Source organism: Aedes aegypti, chromosome 1 (assembly GCF_002204515.2).
Source record: "Aedes aegypti strain LVP_AGWG chromosome 1, AaegL5.0 Primary Assembly, whole genome shotgun sequence".
Classification (NCBI taxonomy): domain Eukaryota; kingdom Metazoa; phylum Arthropoda; class Insecta; order Diptera; family Culicidae; genus Aedes; species Aedes aegypti.
Window position 1 is genome coordinate 246,730,610 of NC_035107.1, and position 21,283 is coordinate 246,751,892.

The 21,283-nt window shown below is 38.7% G+C and overlaps 1 protein-coding gene across 6 annotated transcripts in view; it reads left to right on the plus strand.

Moving 5' to 3' along the window:
• LOC5566474 (C-terminal-binding protein) overlaps nt 1-21,283 on the plus strand; it is a 249,527-nt gene that overhangs the window by 85,124 nt on the left and 143,120 nt on the right. The window lies entirely within an intron of this gene.

Here is a 21,283-nt window from a genome sequence, read left to right on the forward strand (position 1 = left end):
GACAAGAAACCGTTTCCCTAACGCTCTTCCACGCGCATGCCTTTCCTTACGCCTGATACATAGGCAGTCTGCTAACCACAAAAGCAAACCTCTCTGCCATGCCTTTACCCCAATCCATTCACTCCCGCATGAACTGGCGTAGATGCAGTCGGACTCCACGGTCTACAGTGGGCCAGTATAAGTGCAACATCATTTCCTCCACCTTCTCCACATTGGTCTGCAATCTGACGAGGCAGGCGCTATTGTTGCCTAAAAATAGAAGATCACCAGCACTTATACACTGAGGGTGTCTGTTATTCCCAAACAGTCATTCGGTTGGTTCCTTGTGTAAATGCAGCTGATCTGGCGATACTGGAGTAGCAACCACGGACGGCCAATCAAACTCAAGCTCAAGCTCGTAGCTGGTGTGAGACAAGGATGTATACTATCGTCGCTACTGTTCCTACGTCATTCGACCAAATGTCGTGGATTCGCTAGATGATCTTGCCGAACGCAGCTCAGCGGCAGGTCCAAAAATCAACGTCAACAAGAAAAATTCGTTGGCTGTGAACACATCTAGTGCTTCCAACTTCACGATAGCTGGACAAACAGTTGAGAATGATGAGGCTTTCAATATCTTGGTAGTCGGATGGCGTTAGAAGGCGGCACCAAGATTGACATACGTGCACAAGAAGGCGAGGACTACTTCTGCGAGTTTAAGAGTCTTTAAAAACAGTCAACTCCAACGTGAAATCTGTGTTGCTATACGCCAGTAATACGTGTGTATCAGAAAGAGAACACTCAACGGTTACAGGTGTTTATAGATAGATGCCTGCGGCATATAATTCGCGCTTGGTGGCCTCACAGCTGGGTCACCAATTTTAAGCTCCATCGCCGATGCCACGAGAAGCCGAAAACAACAGAAATTCGGGAACAGAAGTGGAGTTGGGTCGGTAACACTCTACGAAAAGGCATAAACGAAATCTCAGGGTGTCGACTACCTGGAAAAACCTGGAAAGTCAGGGAATGTCAGGGAATTAAATTTTTGACCTGGAAGGTCAGGGAAAGTCAGGGAATTTCACTTGATGTCAGGGAAAAAACATCAATACTACAACACCAAACGAGTTGATTGTCTGGAAAGTTATTGTTCAGGCTAAGTCAGCAATACAATATATGGAATAATAAGGGTAATCAACCCAAGCAACCAAAAGTTCAGATATTTCTTAATAATCGAACTCAGAAGTTCACATTTAGTTTAGATTTGGTTCCGTGGAACTTTATCGCGTATCCTTGACGTACGTGTGTACGTCAAGGATACTTAATTGTCCAAGAAGTACCAATTATAATTAATGGAACCAGAAAGTTCAAATAGATTTAAACAGAACTTCAATCGAACCTCTAACACAAAGTTCGTTTAAAAAACAAACCGAACTTGTCGTGAACCTCTTTCAAAAGTGATAACTTGTTTATAACTCTACCTAAAACATTCGCTAGTCTTCCATACTTCTGTTATGGATTTAATTAAAGTTTATCAGAAAAATCTCATCATTTTCTGACTTCTTGTCCGTAACCGTAAAAAACATTGTGTGAGTAGACAACAACCGTACCTTTTCTGCTTTGCAGTGCCAGAAATAGTGGCTTGTTGTTGAACACAATCCAGCTCTAAATGCATTTTCACTTTTACTAAATAATTTAATCAAACGTACCTGTTTAGTATTTCTCAATTCAGATATTTCGATATGAATGCCTTTTCGTTCGTCTGAGGGTTTCGTACAGCTCCACCACCAGAAGCGCGAAATATTCACAAAAAAAAAACATCTTCACCGATATCCACTTTCTTACATATATCAACCAATGTGTAGTTAGCCTCTGAATATACATCAGGCCCTCTTTACAGCATTTCTATAAGATATTTCACTAGTTTCGGCTAGTTTTATTTCTAATCTAATTAGTACAGAGATTTATAACATCACTGAGAATCAAAACAAACTGAGAAATGTCAGACTATGAAGTTCACAATCAGTCCCTCGTGAACTTTTTCAAACTTCTAAGTTCGGTTTAAGTTTAAAGTGAACTCTTAGGAGAACTTCAAGTTCATAATAAGTTTCGAGGGGAATAGATTGAGCCTTGATTCATGAAATCACCATATTGAGTAAAATAATGTATTATTCCACTACACACCCATGCAGCAGTGGTATGCGCTCTGGTTTCAACGCAAGGAACTTGAGTTCGAATCTCGACGTAAGTATCAATACAAATATATATAAAACTTAAAACAAACTAATGTGCCTAAAGTTCATAATCCTGTACCCAATCAGTAATGAGCTGCCACAAAAGTTGGTCATCTATTACTTTCTTTATTTTTGTCAGATTTTCGCAGTTTGTTTTTTGGCTTAACAACGTTCATTTCAGCGGCATATGCGAACCTTTTGTGAACTAAAGTTCGGTTAATTACTTAAAAAGTTAGCTGCATAGAAGGCTTTTCATAGTCTTCCAACTAGCTGATTAAGCGAAAACATACCATTTCATCCGTACTTTTGGTTGCTTGGGAATCTTTTAAAATAGCAGTTAACCATTGAGGAAATACTCTTATTTATGATAGAGTAAACTGTACTTTACTGCTTGTATTTATCCTCAGAATTCAAATTTTCTGAATTAAAAAGCATCAACAGTACTCTCCGAACAACTTCTTCGAAATTGACGTGGATTGCTTTTAACATGTTTTGTTGTTAAGTTTCTTAGATCAATTCAATGCCTAGTTTGGCGCATTCGCTCAAAATCTAGAAAAAAAAATGGAGTCCAATCCATCAAATTATGTCAATCCTTTCAAGTTTGCTCAAAATATTCAAGTAGAACTGGCGAAACTAAGTATAGACAAAAACCAATAAGGATTCGCGTATTCAAGTGATGATAAATAAAAGCCTATAATCTCGAAATTCCAAGAGCATAAATCTGATGAATCAATCAATAATTTATTTGAAAAAAATTGGTTACTGGCTGGTGGTGATCAATCGATCAATTATTCAGCTCTTAACACTGTTTGATTTTCTGGATTTGTGGTCCCGATGATGGTACAATTTTTCGGTTTGATGTTCTGGACAGTTTCACTTTAATTATATTTGATGTAAAATTGCAGCACGAGATAATAAATAAAAAAACTAAAATTTTGTTGAAAATACGGATGTTGCAGATATCAGGATATGGACAGGATTTCTTGTCTATTTTTTCAAGTTGTTTCTGAAAATAGTTTGTTCAGATAATACCGCCTTTCTTCAGGATTTTTATCGAGAGCTTCCTCATAGATATGACCAGGGTATATTCTTAGAATATACCCAGTAAATTCTCCAGAACATTATTGAAAAGCAGAAATTCTAGGAATATTGTTTGAAATAATCTGAAGTCGAGTCTAGTACACGACACTGAAGACGGCCTTACAGTTGAGGTCGAAATACGCGTAACTGTCAAAAGATACAAACTCTAGAGGAATTAAATGGTATAGTACTAAATTCGGTTTTTTCATCTACCTATTCAATAAGCTCTTGATATTTTGTGAGATCTCTTGGAGATACTCATAAAATAATTCTTAGAGAAGTTCTTCGGACCGTTGCTGAAGGCACGACAAATTAAAGAGGAGCATCTGAACACTTATTATTAGCGCATAATTCAATCCCTGAATGCATTCCGTCAAGATGATTATAATACGAGGCCCTACCTTGAATTTTCAAGAGCACTAGTCTAAAGAATCAAACAGAGCTCTGAACTGAAAATTTGATCGTTTGAGCATTCCAGAATGCAACCAACCTAGGTCAGGTTTTCTAGATCTGTGAGCTTGAAAATTCGAAATTTGGCTATGTCTATAATCACCTTAAATTGAAGATACAACGAATCCACACCTCAAATTTTCAAGAGCATAAATCTAGTGAACCAAGTCGGATCAGATCGGAATCCTAAAATATTAACTAAAAAAAAAATACCTGTAACTAATCATCGTGAAGCATTATTGAAAAAATTCTAAGAAAAAAAATGAAAGCATTTTGGAAAAAACTCTATGTGCTTCCTGAAAAATATCTTGACGTGTTCTTGAAATAATCCTAAAAAATCCAAATTCTATTCTTGGAGAAATTCAAGATTGAAAGAAATACAATTCTTAGAAAACCCTGGAGATGAGGAGCTGCTAAGGGAAATCAACATGGAGAAGTATTGAAGAAATATCTGTAAAAATATGTTTAGGAATTTCAAGAGGAATTTCTGAGAAATCTATGTGGAATTTCTTGAAGCCATTCTCCAAAAAAGTTCTTCGGCAATGGCTAGAATTTTACCTGGAAAAAGTAATAGCCAAATTTCAGGATAAATTTCTTACACTTAGAAAGCATCGTGGATGATCGTAATAGCACACCTTAGTTCAATTACTCAGTTTTAACATATCAACATGAATAAACGCTAAAAATGTTATCTGACAAATATATTTCAGTAAAGTAATAGCTTTTGTTCAGTTTATTCATACGACCTATAACATAAACTTTACATAATGCAAATTATCGGATACGTATCTTCTTGTACAAATCGTACTAATTTCGGTTCAAATTAACCAATTGAGTGGCTTGGATTTTTTTTCTGGAAAACGACTGGAAGGTCAGGGAAAGTCAGGGAATTTTTTTTTTTTTTTTCAAAATTGAGTCGACACCCTGAATCTGCAAGCAAGCGTTAGACTGAAACCTAGCAGAACATCGCAATAGAGACTGATCCAGAGCCTCATGGGGTGCAGCCTTAACAAAGAAATAAAAGAAGTCAACCAAAATTTGACCTGGCAATAGGTCCAGGCGATACCGGGCAATCATCAGGGTCGGAAATCTTTCTCGTCTGCCCTAAGCACCGCCAGGGGTGCCTAGTAATAAAAGTAATAAGTAGTGAAAGGGAAGGAGAGTGCAGACCTGGAGCTTCTGACATCCATATTAGGAGCGGCTCACCACAATAGCATCTGTTTTTCTATCTGTCTGTTCCCATTTCAGGGGCGACTGATCATCGTCAGACTGCCAGGAAGGACTCATAGACTAAACTGTGCACTATGGCCCTCTAAAAATGTAGGATGGATAGACGTCCGGAGGTTGGCATCAGGCCCTATCAGGCTAACCGTAAAAAATCAAGCTATGAGTAATCAACAAGAGAATACGTGATCAACGAGCGAGAATGATAAAGATGCTTCGCGCAGCTCAAACGCGACTACGACAGCTGCCCAAGCCACAAAATCAAAATCGTCATAGAAGAACGTCTAAACGTTCAGGTTGGCCAGGAGGATTTGTAGCACATACTTCCAGCACAGCCTTCCGTACCGATACAGTCCACCACATCAGACCAAAAATCGTCCAAGTTCTAATTGATGGATGACACGCACACGTCGTCAGGACCTACCGTGTCGCTAACATCGACTCTGACCACTATCTGGTGATGGTTGAACTGTGCCCAAAGCTTTACGTCGTTAACAACTACGGTACCGACGGTCGCCCCGGTATGACCTAGAGCGGCTTTAGCAACCGCATGTCGCAACTGCATACGTCAAGCACCTCGAGCCTGCATTACCGGAAGAGGGTGAGCTGGATGAAGCCACTATTGAGGACTGCTGCAGAACAGTGAATGCAGTCATCAACGATGCAACTGAATGAAACGTCGGGTACGTGGGACGGAGTGACGGAACGATTGGTTTGACGAGGAATGTAGGAAGACTCTGGAGGAAAAGAATGCAGCGCGGGGCGGTCATGCTACAGCAAGGGACCCGGCAGAACATGGAACGCTATATACGGAAACGGCAACAGCAGATCCGACTCTTTGGGAGAACAAACGCCGCCTGGATGAGACGGAGTGCGAGGATATGGAACAGCTGTGCCAGTCTCAAGATACACGTAAGTTCTATCAGAAGCACAAAGTATTCAGCAACGGCTTCATGCCGCTAGCCGAATTGTGCAGTGCTAAGGATGGAAGCATCTTGACGGACGAGCGTGAGGTGATCGAAAGGTGGAAGCAGCACTTCGAAGAACAACTGAATGGCGCTGAGGTTAAGGATTCTATTCACCAGCTCAAGAACAAGTTGATTAAGGATGGTATAGGATAGGAGCTGAATTCATTAAGATGGGCCCGAAGAGGCTGGCCGTTTGCCTGCACCGGCTGATAGGCACAATCTGGGAAACAGACCAGCTACCGAAGGAGTGGAAGGAAGGGTCAGATCGTGAGAACTTTCGAGCGATCACCATTCTAAATGCGGCCTACAAAGTATTATCCCAGATTATCCAGCCGGCTTCGTGACGGGGGCTGATCGACAACGGACTAGATCTTTACTGTACAGCAAATCCTCCAAAAATGTCGGAAGTACCAGGTCCCAACGCATCACCTTTTCATCATCGATCGCGTAGAGCTTTGGAAAATTATAGACGAGAACAGCTTTCCCTTCTCGAGACTGATAAGAGCAACGATGGAAGGTGTGCCAAATTGTGTGAAAGTTTCAGGCTAACATTCCAGTTCGTTTGAATCCCGCCGATGATTACGTCAAGGTGATGGAATTTCGTGCCTGTTGTTCAATATTGAGCTAGAAGGACCGGGCTTGACGACAGTCGCGATTCGATTTTCACGCCATCCAGTCAATTTGATTGCTTCGCGGATGATGCGGACATTGTCAGCCGAACATTTGAAATCGTGGCATACCTGTACAGTGTACACCCGCCTGAAACACGAGGCAGTGAAAGAAGGACTGGTGTGAATGCTTCCATGACAAAGTACATGCCGGTAGGAGGAGTCGAGCGCTCCAAGCTCGCCTAGTTAGCAGTGTTACGATAGACGGGGATACGTTCGAGGTGGTCGACGAGTTCGTCTATCTTGGATCCTTGTTGACGGCTAATAATAATGGTAGCCGTGAAATACGGAGGCGCATCATCAGTGGAAGTCGGGCCCTATTATGGCGTTCACAAGAAGCTGCGGTCAAAAACAGATTCGCACCCAATGTGCCCTGTACAAAACGCTCATAAGGCCGGTAGTCCTTTACGGGCATGAAACGTGGACGATGCTCGAGGAGGGCCTACAAGCACTTGTAGTCTTCTAACGCTGAGTGCTAAGGACGATCTTTGGAGGTGTGCAGGAAAACGGTGTGTGGCAGCGAAGGATGAACCACGAGCTCGCACAACTCTACAGCGAACCCTGTATCCAGAAGGTGGTCAATGATGAAATCTGTTATGATGTTATCTGTTTAGATGTTAACTAAATAAATTAAATCTTAGCTAAACAAATGGATTTTTAGTCTTCCACGAAAATTTAAACTATTGAAGAGAATTGATAACCTTTCGGAACTATCGTTTTCCAAGAGAACATCCAACAGTAAAACCTACCGTGACTTGAGACTCATTCGTAGCCGAACGACTTCGTTAGTTTAGCCGTCGAGAACACGCGGATGAATGGGACAATGATGATGACTACGACCAGCAGAAACAACGCCGATTCGTAAACTGGCAAAAATGATATCACCTTTCGCGACCGGCTTACTCTGGATACTGGACGGATGGCGTGGATTTGTTGTTCGCGTCTCGGGTTCGGACATTTGAGCCGGAGGTGGCTACCGTCCGCGACCGACCCGACCATAAATCATAAACATTTCGGGCAATAAATCAGTACCGGGTTAGTGGAAGTTTCTGGCCCGGCCAATACCGGTCAAACCGGCCCAATCGATTGGCGAGTGGTTGTTTCGGACACATGTAGAATGAGAGTTGTCGATACACTTTTGGAGAGAAGCGTAACGGGGGAGGAGAATCGCTAATGTAGGCTTTTAAGCTAATCATATGCAAAGCTAGTTAGTAGCCGAACCATTCGGAAAGTGGTCCAGCCGGGTCCAAGCCGCGGTCTAGTAGTGCAGAGCAAATTGCTACAAAACGGATGCGAGATTGCCGGGCTCGTTGATGGATGGATGTTACGCAAAACTGGTTTGATTTCTGTGGCTAGGACCAAATGTTCCGTTTTGATTGTTATGAACTTATGGAGGATAGATCTTTTAGAAGAAATGCGTATGTGCTAGGTTGAATGGCATTGTATTATAATAATTATATATCCCGAATTTACTATTATGCTCAAATATGCGTAATAAATACAATCAGTGTACATCATGCTAATATTCTTCTCTTTTACTTACTTTCAGGTATGTACGAAAATTCGAGTGCCCAACGACACAACGATTCATGCGGATAAGTAATTCAGGATGATTGTATGGAATTCAATGTTTGGAAAAGGCGTTGCAGTGTTGTGTATATAAAAAATCTGAAAACTAATCCGCAGACATAATTAAGAGCTATTTTTTCGTCAATCATACTTGCAAGAAACATAAACAGTTTTCAGCGGTAGCTGGAAATTTCAACATAATGAAAAATTCTTTAACCAAAATGGCGTCAAAACCCAAGATGGCTACCACATTTTATCATTCCAATTGAATCAGCGATTGAACAAAAACTTTAAACAAAAATGGGTGGACTTTTTCTAGGAATAAGATAAACGAAAGCTTAAAACCAATATTTTCGAATAGTGAAAAATTTGGCGATGCCCATATTTTTTGTAATAACATCATTCTACCAGACACACCGTGAGATGGCGATGCCCATATTTTTTGTAATAACATCATTCTACCAGACACACCGTGAGATGACGCAAAGCAATAATATACGAGGTGGCGACGACGGCGGGGGTGTACTGAACCAAGCAGCAGCGCGGCAAAAGACGAAACTAAGCACCAACTGGGAGTTATTAGGATATGCTGGCCGCGTGTTGTTGTATTGTGGAGAAGAGATGCTGCTGAAGACGGGTGGGTAACGAGAGAACGGAATGGAACGCGCAATGCGTTGATGAAACACATCTCGCTAGACAATGCTCGTGTACTTTTATGATTTCTTCTGCTGCCTTCTGGTTGACGATGGAGCAGGAATAAGAAGAGAGCGACGACAACGCGATGAAGCATCTCCTCGCAGAAGCGTGGTATTTGGCAAATGGCCAAATGGAGAAAATGTTACACAAAGGCAATGGCTACACCAATGCATAACGATGGTGCCCGGGTAGTGGAATGCCGGTCGGGGTCGAGGGGGGCACGAATGGGTTTGGATGTGTTTGAAATTTTCAGGCATTGAAACGACACGTTTTTTTTGGTAATTTGAAGATATGGGCATTTCATGATTGGTAGCAGGTCTCTTTTTTTAAAGTCTAAACAGTATCTTTTTAATGGAAGGTCTCAACCAGTCCTCTTTCTCCTTGTAGTGATTCTTGGTATAATCCTAGAAGCTCCAGAGAAACCTCAAGAGACTCTCACTCGATTATGCTTCAGGAATTTCTTTTCAGATTCTTCGAGGAAAAGCTTTAGAAATTCTAGGGATTTCTACAGAGATTTCTTCTGAAGTACTTCAGGAGCTCCACAAGAAATTTCTCTAGAGATTTGCCACAAACTCTTCTAGGAATACGCCCAAAAATTCCTCAAGAGATTTTTAAGCAATAATTAAAGGAATTCATCCAGTAGGGTGCCGGTGCCATTAGTGGACTACCTATAAGCTATAAAAAATCATAACAAAATAACGAAAAGCCTTAACAGAGATCTTTAGGCGTCAACAGAAAGATTTCAACCTCTACTATATGGAAAAAACAAAATTAGAGTGATAAAACTAATTTTTAAACATAAAATCGCTTGAGCCACTAGTGGTACACGTGTTCCAGTAGTTGTAGTAGTGCTCCAGTAGTAGACGTTCGGGAATGATACAAGGAATTTCAAACAAAATGATAAATCTTTACATAGCTTTAACATTTTTCCATCGGAACAGCAATATCTTTCGAATCTCTGGGGCTTTTCTTCTTTTTTATACATCCATTTTAAAAACTGCTTCCATCCGTTGATCCACTACCGGAACGCGACGGCAACTACTGGTGCAAGAGAGTCAAATTTTTTGCATAAATTTAATTATTTATAGGACTTTTTGATAATATTAAAAGCTGAAATTTGGCAAATCGACTAAACTAGAGACGATCTATCCACCAAATATATCACATGTCTTTTTTATCGAAAAATGTACGTTTTATTCCAATCTACTGGTACGTTACAACCATAGGTACCGGCACCCTATTTGCTCCAGGAAATCCAACAAAATTACCTTTAGTAATTTCTACGGGAAATGCTCTGAAAATGTTCCATTCGTAGTTCTCCAGTAGTAACTCTAGCAAATTTCTTACAAAAAAAGCTTTCATTCTAAAGCTTTTGAAGAAATTTGTTTAGGGATTTTTCCAGCAAACCCTACAAAAAATCATCACCGGTTTTTTCTCAGGAATCGCTCCAGAATTCCTCCATGGAAAGACGCCAGGAATTCATCAATAATTTCGACGGCCTTATCAATAAGCTCTGCCACATTTTTTTTTTCTTGGAGTTACTCTTGCAGTTCTTCAAAACATTTTTCGAAAAAAAAAACAAATAAGATCTCCATGAATTCTTAAAAAAATAATTCAAAGTTTCATACCAGCAAATATTACAGCGAAATAGAAAAAAAAACACCGTCATCCAGTATAATAACTCTGGCAGGTCGTCGTCTCGTCATCGATGAAAGAACGCACGACTAACTTCAATCCATAATCGTCAACAAAAAAAAATCTCCATTCCGTTTGCTATTCTTACTTACAAGAGTTACAAGAAGATGGCGTTTATTGTATATTCGCTTGCTACGCACCAAATGACGAATGTCATCACATAATTGCTTGTATTGGCAAGTGAACCCGCTCTCTTCATGATTCTACAATAGCTCTGTTGGTAGGCGCGTGGGTTTGACAAGTCAGGGATCGTTTGTTCGATTCCAGACGTGATTTATTAAAAAAAATGCTCATAATCCGTCGAAGACACGATTCATATTTTTAGTCGGCTCAGTGCTCCCAAACGAAGATTCGCCCATAACGAAGGTAGCTTATTTGTTCGTCATGGCACCGAGCTTATGTAACCGGATCTCTGCGGCAAATCGTCGTCCGACGCTGGTTGAGTGACGATTCTTCTTTTAGTTTCGTCGCCGACTTTTCTCCATTTGACGGCGACGATTGTCCACCCTGTCTGTAGCTCGGGTCTAGCGTACACGGAGTCGTGAGTTCGAGTCTCACTGGAACGCATGTTTGTTCGCAAATTTATATCTCAATTTGTAAATCAAGCACACACTGTGTCTTCTGATTACGAATTTCCAAAAAGTATGTCTTAGACATCCCAGAAAATTTGGTATATGCCAGTAAAGGGCAAACATTCGTCAATGGACACTCACACATATCTGAAATTACCTAACATAATTGCCATATTGTGCAAAGGGAATCAGACAGTCCAAAGACCGTAGAATCTTGTTTTTTTCTTCCTTCATCAGCACTATTACAAGCATACCTTAATATATTTTCTTCAAACTTCCATGCTCAAAAGAGAAAATTTGAACTGTCAAACAGCTGCTCACGGATGGAAGAACGAGTTTTTTTTCGTGTGTTTAAACATTAGTTAATGTAGCCAAAATTATCGTTATTTTCAACAAAAATGTAAAAAAATTGTTATCCCGATTAAGGGAGCAGTTCAAATTAAACTTGGAACTAGTTTGTCGCTATAATGAACTGAAAAAATAGTTGAATTACGTAATTGTAGACAAATCTGCATTCATTGATGTTTTTTTGCTTGTGAATTTTTTGGAAACTCGCGTAACTTTTCAAAAGGACCCATGTAACAATGACAGGTTCGCTCCTTTCTTGCTCTCTTTCGATTACAACAGTGCAACTTGGTTGCATTTCAAGGATTTCAGGTCGAATTCGATTTTGAACCTACACTTAAGCAAATGGATTATCGAAATACATACATCGAAATACCACAATAAATCGGGTTAAAATTCATAGCTTTGCCTTATGAAACCAAAATTTAATGCTAAACACACACAAACACACTTCTTTTTTTTCACTTCAACGCTCAAAAAAAAAATGATCCAGAAAATGTGAACTGTCAAAAATGCACCATGAAATACCGGTACATTTTCATGAACATTCTCGGAACCAGGCAAAACATTCATCTAAACATGATCTAGTTCACGGTGTATTTTCGCTTGTTCTCGAGTTCATGACAGCTGTTCACGGATGCGAGAACAGGTTTTTTTTCGTGTGCTTGAAGTTTTTTAGTTGATATATGTAATCAAAATCATTGTAAATTTCAACAAAATGTCAAAAAACCGAAAAAACATGAAAAAATTGTAACCCCGATTATGGGAGCAGGGTGGGCACCGAACCGGGAAAACGGAAAAAGCAGGGAAAAGGCTGGAATATGAATCTACCGGGAGAAAGCGGGAAGCTGTCATGGTCACCGGAAAAATCGTTTTGAATAAACATTTTTGAGCTCTAGATCTATAAACATTTGCAACTTCTTCGATTTTTCATACGGAATTACGGAATACAGCTTTGATAGGCTGGATCTCTATAAATAACATAGACCGATTTGAATGAAATTTTCACAGCACGTCAGACATTAATTTGAATATCAATATATATTTTTGAGTATTTTTTCCAATCACGAGCTCTCAGGAGCAATGAGGATTTGATTGAAGTGAGTTTTTGGACAAATTTTATCACTTTACGTAATTCAGAAAGTTGAATAAATAGCTTTATGGTAGCTTCTGTAAAGTTCTTGATTTAGACAAAACCAACCCCCCCGCGCAGTGACAGATAACGCAATTTTCACGTACCTACTTGCAACGTAAACAATGGGGCCATCCACCGCTGCCGGCACGATTTTTCACTATGGCAGATCGGAATTTTGTTTCGTCGTTGACGGATGCAAAACAACGAATGGCATGAAATGAAATAAGGGCGAATCGGATATTTTCGTCTTCCAATGGAAATAAATTCAATAAAATCATCAAGTTTAAGCACCAAATGAACTTAAGAGCGCACCAATTCGTTCGATGAAAAGATTAAATGACCTGTTAGTGCTTTATTTTGCGGGAAAGTCATCCATGAGAAATTACTCACAATACAGCCTAACTGATTTTGTGGATCGCTTTGCTGCTCTCAAAAGAAACATTGTGAACCTCGTGGCCGTGCGGTTAGTGTCGTCAGGTATTTAAGCGCATCGTGTCATGGGGTGTGGGTTCGATTCCCGCTTCAGCCTTTGAAACTTTTCGTCAGGAATGTTCCTCGGCTGTGCCACTCGAGCATGCTTGTCCGTTGTATAGTGTTAAGTTACAGTTTGTACAGCTAAATAGCTGAAGACGGTGTCCTTGTCTTTTATTTGAACGGGTTTCAATGAGAACGAATGAAGTCAAAAAGTGATATTTTTTTTAATTGCAGATTTTTTTTTCTATGCGGCTTTGAACACTTTTTCTCATACTCACCACCAGAGGTCTAAGTTTTAATCAAATAAGCCTATGAACTAATATACGATGACGTTACGCTGCAACTTCCAGCGAGAGGAAAACTCTTACTGCATACAGAAAAATGTATAAAAATGTGTGTATACAGAAAAATAAACGATTTTGTTGCACATCAATCTACCCATTGTTCATCCGGTAAACATTCGTGTTGGTGCGGATGTCATTTTATGTAAACATATTCAGATCGGAAAAAACGACGAGAAAAGAAGACCGTGGATAAGCCCATTGGATGAACTATCCAGCCAAAGACAAATTAAAGACCTCCATGTCCCTTGCAGTTGCCCAAAATTTTATGGCTCATAAGGTAATCTAGAATGCCGTGAAAAGTGTACTGCGATTTGTCAAACTTGGGTACCTTTTGCACTACCGAGGGACCAAATGCAGTACTAGAAGTGGTACCCAGTCTGAGCCCGAGTGGGACGGATCTGATCAAGCTTTTCAAAAGCGGTAATGGCTGCCAAAAGTTAGCTCACTTTCTGGTAGGGATCCAACACATTGACGTTTGGTTTGGGTCCGGTCAATTGACTTGTCCACCGGGTTGATAAATTCACTCGGTCCAAGAATTTTGACACTTTAGCGGGTCACGCTTCTCAATAGTTGTTTCTGCGCTCGTGTACATACATGTTACATGTCACCAACACTACCTAAAAATTGCTGGTGGAAAATATAAACAAAGATCAGCTGTTCCAAGCAAAATCAAACAGCAGTATTTTCCACCAGCAAATTTGCGAATGTGTTCGTGACACCGCTCGGCAAGAGCTCAATGCTCCCCACGTGTTTCGGTAAAGTGTCAAAATTCACGGAGTGAGTAAATTTGGTACACCGGTGGATAAGTCTATACCAAGCGACCCATGTCAAACGTCAGATTACTGGATCCCTTTTTTATAGAAGTGGGCTAATTTTTGGTGAAATTAGCGCTTGTATAAAGCTGGATAGTTCATCCAATAAGTTTATCTGATCGAAACTTAGATATCTGGGGGTAAGTATGAGAAAAAAGTGTTCAAATCCGCAAAAGAAAATGTACTGCGAGTCAATAGCTGGATATGATCTCAGATTGATTTCAAGCTTATCCAGCTTTTTAAAAGCGCTGCCGCAAATAGGCTCGCTTTCTAGTAGGGATCGGTCGATTTGACGTTTGGCTTGAGTCGTTTCATATTGAGCGGACCCAAGCCAAACCTCAAATCGACCAATCCCTACCAGAAAGCAAGCCTGTTGGCGGCAGCCATTAGCGCTCGTAAAAAGCTGGATAACTACAGTAATAAATTAATAATCCTCGTAAATATCTAAGGGATGATTCAAATATTACGTAACGAAGAAATTTGCCAATTTCAATTCCCTCCCTCCCTGGAGTAACAGATTTTGTATGGAATATTTCAATTTATTGTATGAACCGTTACACTACAAAAGACCCGTTCCCTCCCCCAGTTGTGTTACGTCATGTTTGAACGATCCCTAACAAACTAGTCTTGGTTTGAATTGCCAAGTAGTCAAAAAATAATTTCGTAAACAAAGGATTGGTTATTATAAGTAACTTTACAGCATGCAGATCACATCACACCACTATCCAAAACTCGCTCGTGGGCCATACAAAATCTTCCCGATGGCCTTACAAATCCTTTCAGAGAATCGTTATTTGGTGATCACTCGTTTATAATGATATAACAAATACCAAACAAAAATTGTAAAACTTTTTTTATGTCCATCAGCATAATTCTAGTTTACGCCCTATTTTGAGAACACTTCATGATTTCATTGAGTTTGACAGTACCACGGACCAAAATTTTTCGGTACACTGACGTTGTACTGCAGCTGTCATGATGCTCCCGGGTTGGACAAAACGAACAAATTTGCTTAAGACAGTTTTTGCGTGGAACTTTCCTATTTTCAAATAGACTGTTCATAGTTTTTTGTCAGAAATTTCACTTTGGTCAAACCTTGATTGCTTATAAGCTCGTTATGGAGGGGTCGTTCAGGAATATATGCTGAAATTCTAGTTTTGTCTTACGTGCTGTAGAAATTTCATTCAAATCAATCTATAATTGACTGAGGTCCAGCCTGCCAAAGTTGAGCATTTTGTGTCGAAAAGGTTGCAAATGTTTTGTTCAATAATGTACATACAGTACTGGACAGAATAAAGTACGCATTGGCCGTTTTTCCATACAAAATGATCAAGTTTGGAGTCTTATATCTCGGTTTCTAGTAGTCCGATTGACCTGAAATTTTCACTGCAGCTTGAAAGTAACCTCAAATTTGCTAGGCTAGAAATTCATAGTTTTTCATTAACAAACTTTTAAGCTATCGCAAATCTCAAATTTTGATAAAAATGACAAAATTTTAAAGTAAAAATAATTTTTAAATGAAAATATTTAGGGCAATATGTTCTTCTGCAAAAATGTACAATTTGATAAGACACACAAGTTTGCAGAACATCATTTTTCGGAAAAACTGATTGTTTTCAAAATATTTTCAAAATTAAATTTTGCAATTTTTTGCAAATTGAGAGATTTTTAATAATTTAAAAGATTGTGTTTCAAATGCAGTGATATTTTAATTGAGTAAAATCTATGTTATATCTAGGCTGTGGTGAAAATTTCAGATCAATCGGACCACTAAAAGCTGAGATTCAGATCTCCAAACTTGACCATTTTGTATGGAAAAACGGCCAATGCGAACTTTATTCTGTCCAGTACTGTAGAGTAAGGTGGGGCAAAAGTTCGACCTTAGTGGTATAATCGAAATTTCCAGGAAAATAATAGCAGATGAAACAAAACAAATACCATACAGCGAACCTTCAACATATTGGCTATAACTTTGGTGAACAAACTTGTGTCAAAATATTTACCCATTTTTAGTTATAACAGTTTCAAAATTAATTGTCTTAAACGAACTTTTGCCCCACCGGTGGGGCAAAAGTTCGAATCTAGTGTGGGGCAAAAGTTCATTGGCTAAAACACAAACTATCAATACTTTTATGCCAGGCATACTTTATACCAGCCGTAAACTTATGTTTGCCGAAAAATACACACTAAATTTTCATCAAAAAATGCCCAAAACAGAGTTAATTGTAATACACCCAAAAAATAGCAGTTTTTCGCAAAACTAAGTGAAAATGTAAAATTTTTGTGACATTTTTCGCACGATCAGGCAAATTTCACTAAATTTGAAGATAATATACGGATTTTAGGCAATTCGAAAAATTTTCCGTGAATTTATACATGGGTCGAACTTTTGCCCCGCAGATTCGAACTTTTGCCCCGCTATGGGCCAAAAATTGATTCCAACTATTTATGGAAAAACTAATACACGTCAAAGCATCCTTATGATAGGCCTAGAAACGCCCTTACATAAAATATTGAAAAACATTTTATCTTCATTTGGTTCCATACATCGAAAGTTTGACCAAATATTACAATATTTACGTCGAAAAACAACAAACAGTTATAACTTTTCCAAATCTCAATCGATTTTTATGATATTTGGAGCGAAAGTCTCTTACTTGAATAGCATTCGAACCACCATGACATTTCTAAGTTTTGATTTGGTTTGAGCTAGAAATCTCAAAAAGAAACTCTTGCCCCACTCGAACTTTTGCCCCACTTTACTCTATAGTAATTCAGAATTTGTGAATTTGAGTAGGTAACTTCCATTTGAATGCTTCAACAATGGTGATGATTTCATTTCTACTTTGCTTCTACACTACGCTTCTTAAAAATATTTCACTTTTCTCACAACATCGCAATCCTTGTTTCGAATCTTTAATAAACCTTTCCATTACTGTCAGGGGTAACATTTATTAACATTTCTTGGTCTGATTTGACTAGAAGTTTTGAATCAAAGTTCATTAAATTCTTTCAGAATACTTTGGCACTTTAATGTATTGTCTTTTATTCAGTTGCTGAATATTTATACCACAATTATTCCGGAGATGTATTCTTTAAAAGCTTTCTTCATTTATAAGAGTCTGTATTTTTCTATATAATTGAAAAAAAAAATCGACCAAAAATAGAATAAATAAGGTAGAGATATGTGCTTCTACATTGTTTTTTTTTTAACTTAATTGCTTAAAGGTAAAAAATAATCGAGGACAAATTTCAAATTTTCAAGAGCATGAAACTTAAGAACCAAACATTCGTTTACACAGTTAAAAATAATGAAGATTACACGTCATGTAAACTTCATTTATGCCATGTAAACACGACGTCATGTAAATTTAATTCTGAAATCATGTAAAAATGTGTTATATGTCATGTAATCACTCAGGATCCTGTTGGATTACATGACATATAATTGAAGTTTACATGACATATCATGTAAATATCCATGATATTCCACGCTCCAATTATGTGCATTATATGTCTCAGAAATTTACACGTTTCGTTCGAACTGTGTAGCTTAAAACTTGATCGATTGATCACTTGCTGTTGGTGACTGATAGATCAAGTTTTCAGTTCAAACGGATGTTCAGTTCTCCAGATTTGAAAATTTGAGGTTTGGCTTCGATTCATCAAAGGTTAGAAGATTTGGAAACTATACCGAGAAAAAGGCGTGAATTTCAAGATGGAAATTTGGTGGCCACCCTGAAATACCTACATATTGTCGATGTTCAGACAGACCGGACTAGATGATATTTTGGCGTTATGAGGTTGCCTCAATACCTCCATCAAGTCATATAATTTCGACGCTATTTTGATAGGAATGTACCATCAAATAAAGAAGTACCATTATTACAGGAAATAATGCTAGTATTTTAATAGTTCGAATGTGTGGGGTACGTTTTCCTGACACCATTAAACACGCTTGGTCCAGTCTGTCTGAACACCGGCAATGTGTAGGTCGCACAACTGAAGAGGTTTTGACAAATAATACACTAAGGTTATAACAAATTTCAAACACCATATATTTTAGAATTTTAAAACATGTTTTAGAAAATCGTCCTTTTTCTAGGGTTGAAAGAATTGCTCACCTAGTTCTGTAGCTGCTGCATTTGTTTTTTACTCAGCTATGGTGCTTTCAAAGTTTAAAAACGCGCTACGCTAAAGGTAAAAAGGGATTTTCTGATAAAATCAAGATGGCGGCCAAAATAAAAAGGGCCGTCAACATTTGTTTTCACTTCAAATGATCCTTTCTCCATACTATGCCACTATGTTTAACATATTGGAACAGAATCAAAACATATAATTTTAACGATGTGAGCCTGGATTCAGTAAGAATTACCCAATAATGATATTAGGGTCAGGGGTTTAATTCTGAGAAAATTGAGAGTATATCTCTCATTTTTCGCTCTATGACAATCATGATCCTTAGCACATCATGAGAGTCTGTTTATCGTCTACTGATATAGATTTGATTATATCGGAAGCATAACAGAGCATGATAAAACCCATCTGGACAAGTCCCAACCCTCCACTATAAGCGAGAAAAATTGGTTTTATCATCGCTCTCTCTTTAGAGCTCTACTTCGCTGCTCTTATTTATCAAGCTTGTTACAACTTACGAAGCATTGCCGATTATGAACCGATACAGATACTATGTTTTTCTTCGCTTGCTTTGACCGTGCTTCGAAATCAATTGAGAATGAATTCTGCAATGCCTGATGTACCCTACATATTGTAAAAGACATTACTGTCCTATGTAATATTGAGGAACTTATAAACCATGGAAGTACATCGTGTCAAGCTTATAATTATTTCTTTTCGTCATTGGAATACATAAACAGTCTTCTTTTTCTGCCTGGCAGTAGCACCGGGACAAAACCTGGTGTTCAATTTAGATGTTATTGATCACTTGGTAATTAACTAGAAGGTTCATTGACTATTAAACCCTGAAGAAACGGATGAAAATTTCGTCATAAAGACCCTCTTTATTTTTAATTTTAAAGTTCTTCGAGATCCCTCGGTGAATCTTTTTTTCTGAGAACAATGATAAATGACAGCTAAAACCCTAATTTTTGAATCATGAAAGATTTGACGATGCTTATTTTTTGTAATAAACCTTTGCCGTATACCCACCGTGCATCTCTGCGCTGTCATTGTCTGAGGGGGCAACGAGGAAGCTTTTTTTTATTACAACGCAGCAGCTCTGCTGTTGCTGCTGTCCTCCGGCTTCAGCCCACTCCCACTCATATAATGTCGCGGCGTCCATTTATTTCTCCCAATCTACAACCCGGTTTTGTGTGAAGTGCTGCTGCTGCGGAGAGGTGACCATCATTTTTCAGGCACTGACTGGCGCGTCCTCTACCGCGTATGAATCGTCCATCAAATGGTGCTGGTGGTAATGTTACTGTGTACTCTCTCGCTTTTCCTCGGTGATCTCTGGATGGTTTGTTTGCTCGCATTGTCTCTCAGGTCTCTCTCTTCAAGAGGGGCACACGGCACATGGCTTGGAAAACCGGCATTTCTGGCATGGGTGCCAGCTGGCGGTAATTTAATGGATTCAACAACAAAAATCCTTCTTCTCTCTGGCGTTACGTCCCAAGTGCGATGATGGAATCTGTTTCTAAGCTGATTGTTCTTCGAGCACTTCCTCAGTGATCAATTGAAATATTTCGCGTAATTTTTCAATAGGACTTATGTAACTATGAGAGCTTTCCTCCTTCGCTCTCTTTTGATTTTAAAAGTGCAATACTGAAGCTTTTGGCAAAGAAACACTGTTTTTGAGAAGTTTTTCACTATAGACAAAAAGACACATGGCTAGCGTTTCATACAACTAACGCAACATAAAAGGTTAGTGTTATTGATTCAAAAGCAGGCATTGCATAATTCGTTCTCAATTGGTTCCGAAGCACGATCAATGCAAGCGAAGAAAAACATCGCATCTGTATCGGTCCACGATAGGCAATGATTCGTAAGTTGTAAGAAGCTTGAAAAATAACACCTGCGAAAAAGAGCTTCAAAGAGAAATCGATGATAAATCCCATTGTTCACGCTTATTTACTATTGGGGGTAGGTGTTCTGCTTTACTGGCATAATAAACAATTTTTGAACATCCTATAGCAATAGCAGGGTGGCCACCGAACCGGGAAAAGCGGGAAAAAGACGGGAATCCGATTCCATCGGGAAAAAGACGGAAAAAACGGGAATCTGAGATGGTCACCGGGAAAATCGTTTTAAACGAACATTTTCGAGCTATAAATCTACAAACCATAAATTGTAGAACATCGTTATGTTTGAATATATTGTAATTCATTATTAGTGAATTTGAAGTTACTTTAATTGGAATGCTTTGATGTTTTTCTACTTGATTCCACTATGCGTTTTAAAAAAATCTTTCCAATGCTGTCATGGATAACAATTTTTGAACTTTTCCCTGTTTTGATTCGACGTTTGAATCAAAGTTCAATAAATTCTTGTAGAACATTTTGGCACTCGAATGTATTATAAAAGTACCTTCAGTTAATGAACATTTATACCACCATAAAGTAAGATATGTATCCTTGAAAACAATCCTTTATTATTTTATTTTTTTTTTATGATATATAAAAGTATCAGAGTCATTCTCTAAGAAATAGACTAAGAGATGAATAAATAATGTAGAGATACCTGCTTCTACACGTGTGGCTTTGTTTCTTTTTTACCTTAAACGTATTTGCTTTAGATAATCCTTCAATTCCATGGACAAAATCGAAAGATTTAAATTGAGTTGAAGGTATAATTAGCCATATTACGTATAATTAGCAGAACTGGGCCTTCCTTAGCCGAGTGGTTAGAGTCCGCGGCTACAAAGAAAAGCCATGCTGAAGGTGTCAATTTGTGGAATGAGAAGCAGGCTCTGTCTCAGTAAAAACGTAGTTTGAAAAAGAAATAGTAGAATATAAACTTAGAAAATGCAGAGATCTTCCTGTTATATGAAACTACAACTACACAAAATTTCAGACAGCCAAA